At 36.8% G+C, this 10,315-nt stretch overlaps 1 long non-coding RNA gene across 4 annotated transcripts; it reads left to right on the top strand.

The window, feature by feature from the left end:
• Window positions 1-2,638: 2,638 nt before the first annotated feature.
• LOC116160644 lies at window positions 2,639-6,645 on the top strand. Of its 4 annotated transcripts, none has more exons than XR_004143268.1 (3): window positions 2,639-3,177; window positions 3,233-4,044; window positions 4,099-6,645. It is a non-coding gene; the product is annotated as an uncharacterized LOC116160644 (long non-coding RNA). The 4 variants fall into 4 exon arrangements; XR_004143271.1 differs by having other exon boundaries at window positions 2,639-3,857; window positions 3,920-4,044; window positions 4,099-6,643; XR_004143270.1 differs by having other exon boundaries at window positions 2,639-3,862; window positions 3,920-4,044; window positions 4,099-6,643.
• The last annotated feature ends 3,670 nt before the right edge of the window (window positions 6,646-10,315 follow it).

The following is a 10,315-nucleotide window of genomic DNA, read 5'->3' as shown; positions in this document are numbered from 1 at the left end:
GGAGAGATGAGGGGTGCTGGTGAATACTTTCTCCTCAATGGAGCGTTGGGGGTCGTCTGGGATTTACAATTCCCGGCAGATTGTCGGACTTAAGTCCTGCTTTTTCGACAACTACGGAGAAAATTCCCCAAAGTTGGCATTTTTTCTAAATCTACCCATATGGCACATTCCATTTTCACGGAATATAAGGGTCCTCACATATTAGATATGCTGTGGCAAAGTGTTTCAATATTTACTCCAAAGTTAAAAATAACACATACGTATCTACTGTACTGTTTTTTGGAAATGTGGCAGTCGCCCTGCATTCTACAATTGAAGAGATTGAGTGAACGCACTCGGTGGGGGAATGTTACTCTGAAGTGATTATTGGGAAATGCCAGCCCCGTGTGGTTTTTTGTAGGTACCTCAATCGAGGGAGAAGTCCCTCTTCATATTCTTTATAATAGGCTTTACTGGATTTGGATTTTACACCTACCAACGTTTGTTTAGATTTTACAACAATCGATTTAATGGACGGTGTATTATCTTTTTCAACGGAAATTGTTTAATTCACAAAGACGATGATTTTTATAAGCAAACGTCAAGTGACATTTCCATGGCAATCGTGAAATTACGAACACCCAGCCCACTTAATTAAACATGTATTCGAGTGTAACGTCAATATGATTTCATTGTATTTCCTATTTTTAAATTATACTGCAGGTATAATAAAAAATACTATAAGATGCACGTGTATACTTGGTCTTTAAAGTACTTGCAACGTTAAAGGCACTACGCTTTGCGTCGTGCCCTTAAACTCGTTGCGCGTGCTTTAAAAACTTGATTATACACTTGTGTCTTAATATACTATTTAACACCTTTCATGTTCTACTCAATTAGTTTTATGTTCACTTCGAAATTTACCGGTGCAATTTACTATTACAATACTGCTCACAACTGTCAATAGTTTAGTTTGAACGATTATCATCTCCTTGGTTACGTTAAAGGAGTTTCAGACATAATAGATTAACCTTCATTGCTTTACTGTTTATTAAGACTCTGGTAAATAGATAGGTACCTACACGTGGGATGTAAAATTAGAACATTACTATTTGTATCGTAAAACTTCTTTGTTCACCAATACAGGCTCCAGTATTGCCCAAGTTTCTCATTGTTTAAAAATTTGAAAATAAACATAAATATTTTCGCATATGGGGAGCAAATAGTGAGGTAAAGAATTTACGTTTAAGCTGATGCTTTTTTTAAAAGATAATCAATCAAATAAATGTGTTTTTCGTCGACCTCTTTATAACAACATGAATTACTCCTTAGCGTGCTCCTTAGTTACGGGTGTAGCAATGAAGCTCATTAATGGTTAGCAACGTTAGCAACCGGGGGTAAATACACAACAGCTTGATTTTTAATCGAATAATTTTATTTTTACAGGAAAGTTTTGTCGCAGCGGAAAAAACTAGAGATCAAAAGTGCGATAAAATCGCGACAGCTTTAGCTGGAACGATTTTAGTATGTGCTTTTGATAGAGAATCGATTAATTTTAGGAATTTGCATATTAATTTTGTTTGAAGTAATTTTAATATTCCTATAGGAATCGATTAATCATTACCACTTCCATGAAATAGATTTTGTATTGTTTTTATTGATAACAATTAAATCCAAACAAAGGATTTTGGTTATTTTGCTTCATTGATGGGGAAAATATTGCATTTAATTTTAGTGAAACCATTCCTTTAGTTGGGTTAAAGGTTTGTTTAGCATTGAGCGATATGTGTATATTTTGAACAGGAAAATTTACCATTCATTTATTATGTGGTGAAGATAAATTTTAGATAAGTATCAAATTTAGCCAATGTCAATACACGTGATCACGTTTGCATTTTGTATTTATTTTAATGAACCACACCGATGTTCTAAGTCCAATAACTTGGCCAGAAAAATTGAACTTGATCGATCACATGTGTATTTATTAGAGTTCAATCAAATTAAATTGGATTTCAGATTGTAAGACGAGATAAGAGACCAAACCTCCGTAAGGTGTGGGATTTAAAAACATTTTTATTACTGGGCTAGCCGTGGGTCAAATAAAATCAATTGCCATAATAAAAAATTTTTCCAGTGCCGACTTCTAATTGTTCATTTCAGACGATATCTTGTTAATTGCTATAGGTTTGATGGTGATCAGCAGTGCAGTTAATTATAAAAACATTCGAAAGTGACACTTGGTCAGACTCCTGTCTCTCTCTCACAACCCTTGGCTTATAAAAAAAAGCGCGCGCTTTTGAAGAATTAGTCCAAAACCTTTTCAATCCCTTCGAATAAGAATGAGCCGAGGGTGAAGGGCCTATATGCCTTAGTCTGCTCAACAAGGTGACGTGATCCTTTAGAAAGCATCACCTCAATCTCTTCCCACATTGCTCCTGCGTCTTGTATTTATTGTACAAGCTAGGCGTTTCAGCTCGGAGTTTCTGAAGCTCTGCTTTTACCAGTCTTTTTTTTGGGACAGCTGACTCAATACACCCTGTGCTGTGTATGAGTTTGTAAAGATCGGTAGAGACTATTTGGAATCTAGCCCAGTTCGTGTAGTGATAAGCTACATGATAACGCCAAACAGAGGTAGGTACTGCCACATTTTGTTCAATACTCCTTTGCACGTCACTGACAGAATAGAACACCAATTTTTGGTATATTTAATGAGAAAAATATTAGAGACTTGTGCCCAGAACAAGTTGATCTATGGACTTGTGGTAGGTAAACTTTTGTAGAACTGGATATGCTGCGATCAACGATGCCAAAGGTTTTTGTTTAATATTTGACATTGACGTTCGAATTTTTTGTTGGCAGTTCTCACCTTTCGTTATTCATTATCGGTAGTCGCTTTCAACAGAATTGTGGTGTGTCTGAAGTGCTTTTAGTCGAAATGCATAACCATTTACATAGTAAAGCTAAGGAATGGGAGGCTAGTTTCATCCATTATTTTGAAATGGACTATGAAGATTGTGATCCTTTATTTCCATTGGGAAGATAGAGGAGTGTATCCTTATATAAAAGCAACTTTGTTCATATTTTTATTTTAGCGTTCGTAGACGTTACCATAGTATAATCCTTCATCACTAGATACTCAACTCCTTTTGGAAATACATACCGATTTTTTCAGCGTAGCATTTACGTATATGCGTTGTGGTAATGTCCCAACAACAACTTTTGGTATCTGAAAAAACCGTATATTCGTTTAAAGGGTTCCCTCCTACTGCATAAATTTGTTGTTACTATTTGCCTTATAACGTGAACTGTTGTTTGGAGAAAACAAAATGAAACGTGGGTAGATTTGTTCGTCGTTGGACTCCTTATCTGTCGCATTCCTCCAAATCCCACCCAGATTTACGCAGGCTCACCAATAAAGCTCTAACGAGCCTCCGTACGTACAGAGAATTTTATAGGGTAGAAAAAATGCACAATCTAAATTATATAGATACGGAATTATAATCTTGTGTGTGTGAATTTTTGTTTATGCATTGTAAGGAAATCAATTATTTCATTTATGTATAACCCGGTTTTTTATTTAACCGTAAGACACGTTGATACAGTCACCCGCAGACTGGTATCTCGGATACATCTGTAACATTGCGTCTTATGGAGCCGTTCACACACGCATACTTCTCGCATACAGTACCGGCGACTAAATTTCGGTTTCCCGCTAGGTCCAGTCGCCCGGAGATTTTACGACTTTAGGGAACTGATGGGCTATTGGTTCATATGGAACTCTTTACAGGAGGGTACCTTTTCATTAGCAACCGGTCAGTGCTGTTCGTCACCTCCGCCCGAAGAAACAAAATAGTCATAAAATGGAGCGCACCTTTGATGTATTGTATAGTAAAATGGCTTCTGCAACGTCAATTTTATCAGGTGTGGTGTGACTTTACAGAAACCCGCCCGCCACTGCACTGAAAATCGAAGTACCTCACTGCGTAAGGCTGGAATTCTGATGACAAAGATACAGTATTTCGCATACAGTACCACCGTGTAAAAGAGCTCTAAGGAAGCTAAAAGGTAACTGGAAATATAAAGTAAAAATCGCGGTTTAGAAATACAATTCTATTTCAGATGCAAATAGAGTAAATAAATAAATACTGCACTATGTGTGCATATTTAGGGTGAGATAAATGAATCAGATCATTGTAATAAGGTAAGAACAAAGAGATCCGAGTTAAATACGTCTATCGCAACCCAAAGTTAAATGACAAATAATGAGACAGGAGGCTTTAAGCGGCGTTACATGGGGCGAACCTGCGCCGCGTTGTCGCAAAGCGCGAGGTGCAATTTTAAGTCAATCAGTCCTCTGAATGGATCCCGAAGACTGAAATTAATCCAATAGCGAAAATCATATCGATCGAGCCACCGTCATGCTGCGGACGAAGGTTTTCGCAGCATTTCGAAGAAAGAAAACAAGAAGCTTGAACATATCCACGGCGTACCAGGATGCCAGAAGCGGCGTAGGTAGGTGCGGATAGCGCCGATCCTGACGAACGGAGTTAGGTCAGAGCCGGGACGTGATGACATGCGGTGGCGACGTCTTGAGCCAAAGCGACCAGCCTCAGTTGCTTATGTAGGGAAGGTAGGCTTGCCCAGGCACAAGTGGTTTTTGCTGGCCCTTGGTGGTGCTTATTAACAATTCGTCGAGGCGTCCGGCGTTGCGGCGAATGGGGCGTTTGCTGGTAGTGGGGTCCTTCCCTGGCGTTCCTAACAACGGCGGGAAGTCTATAGTCGGTCCGTGCATAGTACAGCTGGATGCAAGATAACTCTCCTTGTGAGTGAAAGCCGTGACCCGAACTCGTCTAGAACTGGTGGTGCACAAACGATAAAGGTATTTAGGAACAATCGATGCGAAGTATGTTTTGCGAATCAATGTTTCTTAACTATTTGCTGTACAGGATTGTTACGCTTCAAACCCCATTTACTAATTATGTTATTCTATTGCAGCAAGAACATACCTTAAAGAAAATAAGAACCGTTTCATAATTTAATAAAGATTATTGACTTATTATTTATCCCTTTACCTTTTTCCTTAAGAGGCCAGGAGAGAATTACTAACTGATAGCTATCGGGCGCACATTATACATAATTCCATAACAAGAACCACCCGTAATTTAATTAAGGTATGCGAAGATTAGCCAGAGGTAGGATGGAGTAGAAGAGGTATTTGTAACATCCGTTACAAAATGACACCCAAAAACGGGGCTTACGTATTAGAGTGTTCTGGAGAAGCGATGAAAATAACGGGAAGGACACACAAACAGGAATTGATGCTTCACTTGACCTTCACTGTGGAATACTGTTTGTTGAAATCTAAGAACCTCGTGCGTTGCCGGATGTTTCTACTATCGTTCTGTATTTTAGTTCAAAAAGGTATTTGGGCATTTGCTTTTATGCTTTCAGAGAAATGTATGTATCTGTGCCACTAAATTACATTCCCAACAGTTTCTTTTTGAATCAAACAGCATAGATAAAAAAGGTTTTGTATAATATAAAAAATCTATAAAAGTATAATCAGCATTGTTACAGACTCGCTTCAGAAGCTTCTTGCGATACGACCGATGTCTGAGACTGATTAGGGCAACTGCTTTTCCTTCTGCACACCCGCTTCCTCTTCCTTGAACAACTTCGTCTGCGCATCCTTCTTTTTCTTCGTTTGCAAGTACGCCTCTTTATTTTCCGTTTGCATTTGCGTCGTCTCTTCTGTAACTTACATCTGAGCTTCCTTCGCCCAGGTTTACACTTAGTTCGAAAGGGCTTAGCAGCCCTTCCGGCCTGTGCTGCTCTGCACTGGTACTTTCTTCTGCGAAATTCACTCATGTTGCACCACCGGCGAGCTCCTTCGAGCGTCAGCTTGCATGAAAGCCACGTGGGGTATTTCTTACGCAGCTCTTGTAAGAAATTTAAAAAGGGATTTTTCGAAAAGCGGGAGTTTTTTCGTCTTTTGCAGATTACGTTTGTGCCCTTCTCTCTACGTCTACGTCTTCTACATGCCATAATTTCGGAATAAAATTCTCTGAAAGGTCAAACTAAAATTTTGAAGTTAACAAAACAATCTTGTTTGATACGTTAGTAACGCCCAGACGACTACGTAGTTTCACAAATTTCCTATGCAACTAACAAAGTTTGTCTATGGTTACCACTTTATTTTCCAAGGAGACGTAAAAACAATTTTGTTTCATAAGTTAGTAACGCCCAGACGATTACGTAGTTTCACAAATTTCCCATGCAAGTTACAAAGTCTGTCCATGGTTACCACTTTATTTACCAAGGATACGTAGCATGTCCGGAGAAATACAGACATTTACACGTCGATATTTCAGAAAGAAGAGAAATGTGCAAGAATTCGAAATCTGAAATAAAATGGACAACTTGGGGTTCACGATTTCCAAGCAAGGTATAGGCATTTTCGGGTTTCAAAACACCCATTTTTTTAATACTAGTGCTTTTGATTACTTAAAAGGAGCGCAGTTCTAGGGTGTACTCAAGCAATAAATGGCTTGAGTAATAAACTAATAATTACATATTACAAGAGAGAAAATTTTGAAGACAAAAATGACATGAAAGCCTGTTGCTTGGCAAATTCGCAAATGACATTTGTAAAATGAATGCCATGAGTGAAATTGTCAAAGAACTAAACCCGACGAAAATTGATAAAACAAATTTTTCTCGAATAATATTCGAGACGAAATCAAACATCAAAACAGACATGCTCATTTACCCAATAAGGTAACTGAGTGATTTGTGGAAGTAAGAGTTATGCTATTAAAGATGTGCGCTAGTATTACATTTTGCCGTAGTTAAGGTCTGGCGATAAACGTCATTTTCTGACGAGAGGAAGTTTTACACAAGTACAGAATCTTTTAAATGTAACCGACATCTTTGAGTTAGACGTTATTTTTAGTAATTTGCGCATTATGGTTATGCTATTTTACCCCAGTTTTAGTAAGGGAGCAGAGGTAAGTTGCCTGAAAAATATACACAGAACAGCAGGAGCAGAGATACCGAAAACGTAATGCGAAAGGAAGAGATCACGCAGCGGAATGACGTGAGTGCTGGTATACATTTCAAATTACGGCAACAAGACGAACGCACATGTAGTCCATAACAAAGTTCAGGGAACGCCAGCCTCCGTTAACATGGTTACGAATGGACCATAACCACCGCCGACTACGTTACCAACGTCATCAAAAGTAGTTTTAATATAGGTATGCCGGCGCTTGAGTCTGCACATCCCAAGGAGGTAAACAGCACTACAAGAGCTCAAACACTCTACAGCACTTTGAAATCGAGGTACAGAGGTGTACAAGGATGTGCATCAGGGTAAAAATCTAATCATGCTCCAACTTTTATATCTCGTGCATCAACTAGAAGTAGATCAACACGCCGTCCTCTACAATGCTCAAGGTTTACCGCTAGTCAACAAGCGAGATTAAACCTATTTACAAACTCCGTAGAGGGAGAAGAAACATCAAAGTCCGGTGTAAAGAACTTATCACGTGAACAGCAAGTATTATTTTTCATGGACTCAAACTTTCATAGAAACAATACCTGGAAGCTGTTTAGTGACATGTTGAGTGCCTAAGGAGTTCTCTTGCCAGGTCCGTACCGGATACTGATGTTCCCTTGTTCATTATTTGATCGTTTATCTACAATGTTTCATCCTTGTTGATGTTAGAGTCAAAGTTGTTCACTGTTAATTTTTTGCTGTGTTCAAATACCAAATAAAATGTAAAGGTTTTTGTATATATAAAAAAAAGCATTATACAGTTATTAAGCACATAAGTAAATTTTTAGACGTGATGATAATTCATCATGATTATAGAGTCGCTATTAGCTTGGCTATTTGCGATAGCGACGATGTCTGAGCATTAAAGGCAACTCGAGGCAACTACTTTTCCATTCTGCACGCTCTTTCCTTCTTTCTAACACTTCTCTGGCGCCTCCTTCTTTTCCTTTTACAAGTACGCCTCTTTACTTTACGTTTGCATGTGCGCCGTCTTTTCTGCAGCTTACATCTGAGCATTGATTAACATATAACGAGGAAGATAGACAACCACGCGGCACAATTTGCGCCGATTGTATGTTCTACTCGTTTGATTAACATATAACGAGGAAGATAGACAACCACGCGGCACAATTTGCGCCGATTGTATGTTCTACTCGTTAGGATAGTTTGCATCGTCCATCTGCAGCATGGTACATGAACTAAAACGCAATTATCTCATACTTCCTCGCAGATTTCTACGTACCTAATAGCACTTTTAAAATCCAGGTCCGTAGTAGAAATTTATAAGCATACATAATAACCGATCAGCTCAAGTTTAAGTATTTAATTATAAGATAGTCTGCAGTCATAGATAAAAGACATAGGTATCACATATCTGTGCCGCAGTGAAATAATTGCGCAAATTCAAACGTCAGCATTTAATTTCATGTGTAAGATAAACAACGTCGTGCAAGACGCCGTGCATCAAAGATGCCGACTCTTCACCGCACACATTTATTGTTTCATTATGCAGAATTTTGCAAAATCAGCTGTCCCCTGATTTATCTTACGTGTTAAGCGAGGTACGAGAATAAACACGAAATCGTATTGTAATTGAAATGTAATGTCTAAACTCTAAAGGTTTTGTAGTACCCGCCGTACCCTGTACCCGGAGCCTATACATGCGTTTAATGTGCCTAAATCGTGTTTGTAAAAACTAGTAAAATAATAATCATTATTGCAGTATCAACTATAAAACTATTAGCGGATAAATTTGTATATGTGCGGATAGTGAAAAAAGTGTGTAGGTATTACATCTTTTGTTAGCCCATCGTATAAATTTAGACCAAGATCGCGTACGGTATACTCTTTGGATATTTGATTACTACCTATGCATGCGATTATGATAAATTGAAATGTAAAGTAAAAGTGTAAGTTTATTAAGTTGTTTATAACGATATCCGTATGCCGAGTTTATAAAAAGGAAGTTCGCAAAAAGCAAATCCGGCGGTATACCTGTAGTGCGATCACTAAAATAAAAGAAAATATTAAATTTGCAATGATATTGTACCGTATATTTTGATAATTTATTACATAAAATACTCGAATACCAATCGGCTAGGACTAAGTAAAATGTGATCAAAAATGCCTGACCAAAAAAAATCGATTTTTAAGATACATGTTTCTAATATCTACTACCACGTATGTCATATATTATAATAAATACATATATCAGTATATTTTATAAAATATTTAAACCGCGTTTAAGAATGTCAAAAGTAGTAGTAGATATTGGCAATATGTACCCTAATAATCGATTTTTTCCGGTCACGCATTTTTTAATCACATTGTATATTATAACTTTAAAAATATATGTAAATAAATTATGTAATATATTACATAATCGCGCACGGTTTGAAAATGACTTAAAACTAAATTTACATCTTGTAAAGACTATTTACAAAAATGCATAAGGTTCTCGTGGGTAGTAATGTCAAAAAGTAATATTGAAAATAAGAACTCTTTTTTAATCGCGTACTGTACGTAGCAATATTCATGTATGGGTTTTAATAGCTATTTATTATACAAGGGGGAAAAGTAGTAGTTTTCCACCGTGTATAATACACTATTTTTTTCTATACGCTTATCATGTAAGTATTAATTTCAAAAACTGAAACATGACATAACCTCTTGAGTATTTGATTTGACATTGAATAATTGTCAAATTGCATGTTTTTCAAAAAAGCGTACGGTTATAGAAAAAAACTAATCTTATAAATCAGAATGAAAGTTGTAATATTCCGAAGCCGTTAAAAAAATAAATGTAATTAATAAATATTCCATTGTATATAAATAAACATTTTTACAGTTTTTAAATAATTTTTTGTTCATTTTTTACACATCATTATACACTTCGAGCGGAAAATCTTACTTTTGGTCTTATAACGTAAATAAATATTTTAGTTATAAATACGATATTAAATAAGTTCCAAACTTAATACAAATTTGTATTGTATAGCAAAAGCTAAATAACATCTGATCGGTGCGATATCTTTTTTAAAAACCATTTTAATTTACCATTATTAAATGAAAAACCAATACGGCATACAGTACGCAATCATGGTCTATATTTATACGCTGGGCTGACGGCCTATGCGTGGATTTGGTGTTTATAGAAGTATACCAAGTTGAACTTTTAGTTTACCTTTGTTTAAATAATTGCGTTATGTTTAAATCTTTAGCGTAAACAATAATGGCAAGTGAAAGATTTAGTGTCACAAGTGCAAGTCACTGTTGTGT

This window comes from Photinus pyralis, unplaced genomic scaffold (assembly GCF_008802855.1).
Source record: "Photinus pyralis isolate 1611_PpyrPB1 unplaced genomic scaffold, Ppyr1.3 Ppyr1.4_LG1, whole genome shotgun sequence".
In the NCBI taxonomy this organism is placed as follows: Eukaryota; Metazoa; Arthropoda; class Insecta; order Coleoptera; family Lampyridae; genus Photinus; species Photinus pyralis.
Note: the sequence above shows the minus strand (reverse complement) of the source record. Positions and strands in the feature narration are given on the sequence as shown.